The sequence below is a fragment of the Lytechinus variegatus genome, chromosome 13 (assembly GCF_018143015.1).
Source record: "Lytechinus variegatus isolate NC3 chromosome 13, Lvar_3.0, whole genome shotgun sequence".
NCBI classification, from domain to species: Eukaryota; Metazoa; Echinodermata; class Echinoidea; order Temnopleuroida; family Toxopneustidae; genus Lytechinus; species Lytechinus variegatus.
This window is the reverse complement of record NC_054752.1, coordinates 18,497,236-18,503,524: the sequence shown is the minus strand read 5'-3', so window position 1 is coordinate 18,503,524 and position 6,289 is coordinate 18,497,236.

The window sequence follows — 6,289 nt, the reverse complement described above, 5'->3', positions numbered from 1 at the left end:
CTCGCGCTACGCGCTCGCAATATTTGATTAGTGAGATGCGTATGTTAATCATGATTACAATGACTACAAGTGCTTCCTGATGTAATGTGATGTAAAGTTTTTTCGCGCCAAAATAAGGCATGGCTGCGATGAATGGATTCAGATGCCAATAATGTCATAATCCCACGGGAGTTAGTAAACCTATGTGCAAATCCCTTTTCAAGAAAAATAACTTGAGAAATGATACAAAATAAAAAGTTTGTTAAACATGATTTTAATGTTAATTATTGAAAAGGTGTTTTACAATGGATTTTAATGTAAACCTTGTAGGATTAAGATATCTTTGAGATCTGGAGTTAATAAATTGCAGTCATGTCTTACTTTGGCGCAAAGCAACTTTTACATCACTGCAAAGAATACCTACTGATTATCCAAGTGTGATGATGTAACACATAAATACGGTATCAAAATATTCCGGAGAACATACAATCATGATGTGTGTTCATATTTTTCCCCTTGAATTGAGGATTTGTGATGTGTCAAGATTATTTTTTTTCTTTTACTCACGTGGTATCTGGTGCGTGGGTGGGAGTATGTGTGTGTGTGTATTGTATTGCAAATTTGTTTCTCCTGTTATTGTAATGTTATTTCCATGGTGAATATGAGAAATGGAAATAAATTGAACTGAATATCTATTATACCTTTATTTATTCTTTCTATGCTTCTCAAGAAATGCATACGATAAACTTTGTCTTCATATTGAGCCAAATGATGTTTAAATATCCACAAGTAAAAAAAAAGAACATACACAATTAATAAATGAACTCAAAGAATAACAATACTTCAAATTTCTGTAAGGTAAATAGAGAAAGAAGTGACATCCATTCAGTGTTGATTTGTTAACAAATCCGATATAGGACTAGTATATCTTTCAAAACTTATACACTATAATTCACCAATTTTATCTTATTTGTTCTATGGCAATATCGTTTGGGCAAATTCAATCCCTTCAAATGTTGAAACCATTGTTTTTACTGCAAAAACGTTGCTTCCGTATTTGTACAAACTCGCATTATTTAGCTCATTCTAAACCTCTATTCAAAAAATTAAACGCATTAGATATTTATAAACTGAACACTTATCAAATTGCCATTTTTATATTCAAGTGTATCAAAGGAACCGTTTTGCCTCCTCTTGCCAACATGTTTGAAACTAATTCTATGATTCACAAATATAACACTCGAAACAATAAAAAAATTACATATCTGGAATATTGATAAGCAATATATGCAAAAAACAGTTAGATATACAGGGCCCACAGTATGGAACTCATTACTAACTTCGATTACGGAGAATGTCTTTTTAAATACTTTCAAAAAATCTTAAAGTTTATTTAATGTCTTATTAATTTAATTTAGATTTAGATTTTAGCCTATAATATCAATTTTGAATTCTACCTGAGAGGGAGAGATGGGTAGGGGGTAGGGGAGTTGGGACAGGGGGCAGGTGGGGATAGGGGGTCAAGACGTTGAATTCAAATACATGCGCCATCTAATATCATTATCATTATTATATTTGGATTTTGTTTCCTTTTGGACTCCTGCCGTTTACAAGCTTTCTTAAAAGCTTTCTACAGGTGTTCCATTTTCTATTTATTTCTATTACTTACAGTAATAATTTACCACGCTTATTTATTTCATCTATTTTTGTACGTGCGTATTTCAAATGTACATATTTTGTTGTTGTTTTAATGGAAAAGAATAAATGAATTGAATATATTTCATCTTCTTAATACCTTGAATACTGTGTCTCAAGAATTGATTGCCTTATCGAAATTTCGCTTTCCTCTTCTGAAATACGACTTTCTTCTACAAATATTTGTTTAAGTCGCTGTCACACCTTGGCGTTTTAGACAGCGTATGCCCGACGTATGAGGAATTTGGCGAATACGCTGGCGTACGTCGAATACGTTACGGGTAAGTTTAGCATACGTTAAGGGTACGCTAAAACACGCTGGTATACGTCGTCATACGGCGAGGTCGTCGAAAAATTTTGTGCTTGCACAAAATTTTTCGACGTATGCCAGCGTATGGCTCGTACGTCCCGCATACGCGGGCCATAAGTTGTAGGCAAGTTACGCGATCGTTGATACACGTTGACACACGTTACTCGTAAGTTACTCATAAGTCGATGTACGTCGAGATAATGTCCGGGGTACCCTAAAACTTACTTCTTACCCATGAGTAACATGCTTTGAACGTATGTGTAACTTAACTCCAACGTATATTGTCGTATGAAGACGTGCTCCGGACGACCTTAAACTTACTGAACGTGTTTATAACTTACAGCTACCGTATAATGGCGTATTGATAACGTTTATAGGAATTGGTATATAAAGGTGGGGTTCACAGGAGTTTTCTTCGGCATGGCGGTGGTGTTGATACGGTAATGTTTGGTGCGGTTATGATTTGTATAGTCGAGCGGCAGCCTTTTTATAGGCTACGACACGTGTTCGTCAGCGATATGCTGCCGCGCGCTGTGCGTAAGTTAGGCTATCGTAGGGCATAAGTTGTGTACGCCAGCAATACGCTAAGCATTCGTTGGAATACGTTACTTATAAGTTAACGAAGCGTTCGATATAAGTTACTAATACGTTATGTATACGTCCAACTCCTTATGAATACGCTAAATATACGCCCAGAGTTGAAAAAAAATCAAAGTTCACCGTATGCCGACGTTTTAGAGAAATTTTGATACGTCGGGCATACGCTGTCTAAAATGCCAAGGTGTGACACCACCATAAGCTCTTTAAATCAAAAATCCTAAATCCGTTAAACACTATACAATGTTATACATGTATCTCAAGTACAGGTGTACAATCCCAGTCCATGAATTTGGAAAGGAAGCTACACCCTTTAAACGGGAATGAAACCTTTGAAACAATAAGGCTTGTGTCAAGACAGAAAAATTAAAGAATAAGCACAAAGAAAGTTTGAGATAAATCGGACAAATAATGAGTAAGTGATGAGCATTTGAATACTGCAATCACTATTGCCATGGGGATCCTCCCATTGGCAAGTGCGACAAGGATGTGTAATCATCGTAATGTCACATGTGAATTACTTTCCCTTCGATGGATTATGAAAAAACCCCAAAATGTCTCTTTTTGCTTTTTCTTATGGTGATACAAACTCTTTATCCATGATGTATTCTTTAGAAATCTGTATTGAATGCCCTCCTGTAGAAAACACACATGACCTACTGAGAGATATGATAAAGGAGGCAGTTTAAATAAAATATATACTACATATATACTAAGTAATGGGGAGAGTTGTTCACAAGTGATTTTTCTGATTTCACACAAGCTATCTTGTTCCAAAGGGTTCATTCTCCTTTAACGTCGCGTGACGAAAATCATGATATTTCTGAAACGCAATTTCAAACAATAAAAAAAGTTCGTTATTGTTTATATTCGTTTCTTTTTGTTATTCTTTGTATTTTTGCTTATTGTTATAAAATTATATCTCATTTTATCGCCAATATCTTTATCATTAAGTAACTTATTTGATTTGATATCCAAAATACTCCTTTAGGAATTGTAACCTAATCCAATTTGAAATATTGTAGTCTAAATTATTGAATCAGAATCAGTCAGTTTAAAGTCTGTATGCTATGATTTGAAAACACGTAGGTTTCGGCCCCTAACCTTAATACTCACGTGGTATTACAAAACTTGGTATTATCGAGGATGGGCCATAATACCCTGTCACGTGGGAGTGACTTTTTTTATATTCATTTACCTACTGCTGCTCGACACCAAAATAAGGAATGCGTAAAACTGATAAATACGGTTATTAAAAGATTTAATCAAATCTCTTAAATCATTATGTTGTTTCCTTTTGATTTGTTTTACAATAATTGTACATGGAAATATTATACAGATATTGCCTACCTAGAGTTTGAATATGAATATAGCCTCGGAGGGGAGTTGAAATGTTATTTATTAAACAATAGACCAGGTAATATCTGTTATATTATATACATATAGAATATGTGGATTCGCCATCAGAAATTGTATTCATCATCTGACTCAAACCCGAAATTCTTGTTACTGCTCTGATCCATCTACGTCATAATATTTTTTTTTCAAATACATTAAGTGCGTTCTTCATGCAATCGACGCGTTAACACTAGCGCGTACATCAACTACCTTGTTGCGCAACTTGTATGCAGCGAGTGACGTCACCTTAGTGGATATAACGCCGCAATTGAAAATACAACGCGGTATATTCCCTGAGGTGACGTCAAAACCTAGAATGTAACAAATGCGATCCTCGCAGCCATGGTCACGTGATGGAGTATTGACCTATCACTGATTCCAATCTACATGACCTATGTAATATACATGAATATTGATAACTAAAATATAACTAAACTTAATAATAATAGTTGACTCGAGCCCCCATCATCTCTTCTGGCCTGACATGCCCCACACGGCCCTGGTGGTCGGTCCAGTCCTTGGCCCCCGCACCTAGCGATGTCTCTTCCACTCGGCCTCTGCAGACAGTGTTGCCCTTTGATGAGTACAGCCCCTAGATCAGAGAGATGTGGCTTCAACGAATTAGTGGACGAGATCGAGCCCCCAATGATGAATTTTGACCAATCATTTCGGTGGAGAACCGGCGGCAGCTGGGGTCGTTCCCGATCTTTCGTTGGAGAACGCGGACGCTAATTTACAACGGTAGTCAATTTTGGAAGAGACTTTTTGGGCCCGTCATCATGGTCATAAAACTCTGTTCTGCAATTCAAATTGTGTGACACGAGATTTTTTTTTTCGTTTCGCATCTGAAACGGAAACATTCAATATGCGTTTCGTGAGCAAAATTCTGGTTGCTAGTACTATGGTAACAGCGATATATCCGATTGAGGACGACTTTCCAAAGCCACATTTGGCTCCTCATATAGCTCGAGAATCCGCCCGGGGGCCCACTTCCATTGATTAGTGGATACCGGGAGCGACCACGCGTAAAAGGGGACAGAATAGGCAAGTATGTTACGTATAGGCCTCTGTAACTTTATAATGGTATCAAAACGATGTTTAAAATACTGGAAAAAGGGATATATATCCAATACTTGTAGGGTTTCACAAGTCAATTACTTATTAAGAGATGCATTTTCATAATATGGAAAAGACTTGCTTCACTTGCTTAGGGTACTTTTCGAAACCCCATGGTCGTACCTGGTATCCACTCATCAATGGAAGTGGTTCCCCAGAATTTGAATCTAATCCCCATTTCTGGGGAAAGTAAAACATAATGCCCATTACATCGTGTGCTAGAGGCATATAGTTTGTGTAGAAGGAGTAAACAAAAGAAACAAAAGAAACCCGCAAGTTTAAACGTATTGCATATGTTGTGTACATATCAACGCATGCGAAATGGTTTCGGCTCGAGAGGTTGATCTGACCAATGGAATCAATTGCCAGTGATCCACCAATAATCCACCTTAAATGCAATATCGATTCGATGGACTGTAATGATCTATATCTTAGCCTTAATTCAGTAAGTTTTTTCCTAACTCAATATGTATTCCATTTGTTTGAAAACCACTTTCTTATCCATGTCATAATCTATTTAAGGTCCTGCAATTCGAGTATCTCCAGCGATAAGTCGTAATGTACGGCATGTATGGTGTGGATGTGACGGGAAAGAATCTGTATGGTCTGTAACCTCCCTGTAATACAAAGCTTAACATTGATTGTAGAGCAGTTTTTACGTTTGATTCTATTGACTAAAATGTACAATCAATCTTAAAAGGTCCCAATTATCTCGTCACCGACGTAGTCCCTCAGTTTTAACTTCGACTGCCTACACTAACATCTGTGGTTTATTCTAAACCCCTCAAAAAAAGTTCTGCAACTCAAGTTTGAGTGCTAATAAATCTCTTAGTGTGCCATCATCATATGGAAAAGTGGTATCATTGGAAAGTATGATTATTCCTCTTTACGATGATGCGTCATTTGTAATGCTAGTATTATCATGAAATACACAGACATGATAATAGGCAGCAATGTTAGAAATGAAATATTGCAAAATGCGTCGTTTCCAATAGCGAATTTCCAATTGTTTCGAGGATGGACCGAGTGCATTCACTGTCACCTGCATGGTGGAAATTCTATAGAAATGGAGACTCTTGTTAAAAATCAATGCATTTTGCAACATTTCACTTCTGACTTTTCTCAATGTTCAGGGTGACTGCATATTCCATGATTACATAATCACAACAAATGGCATGTCATTGTAAAAAGGAA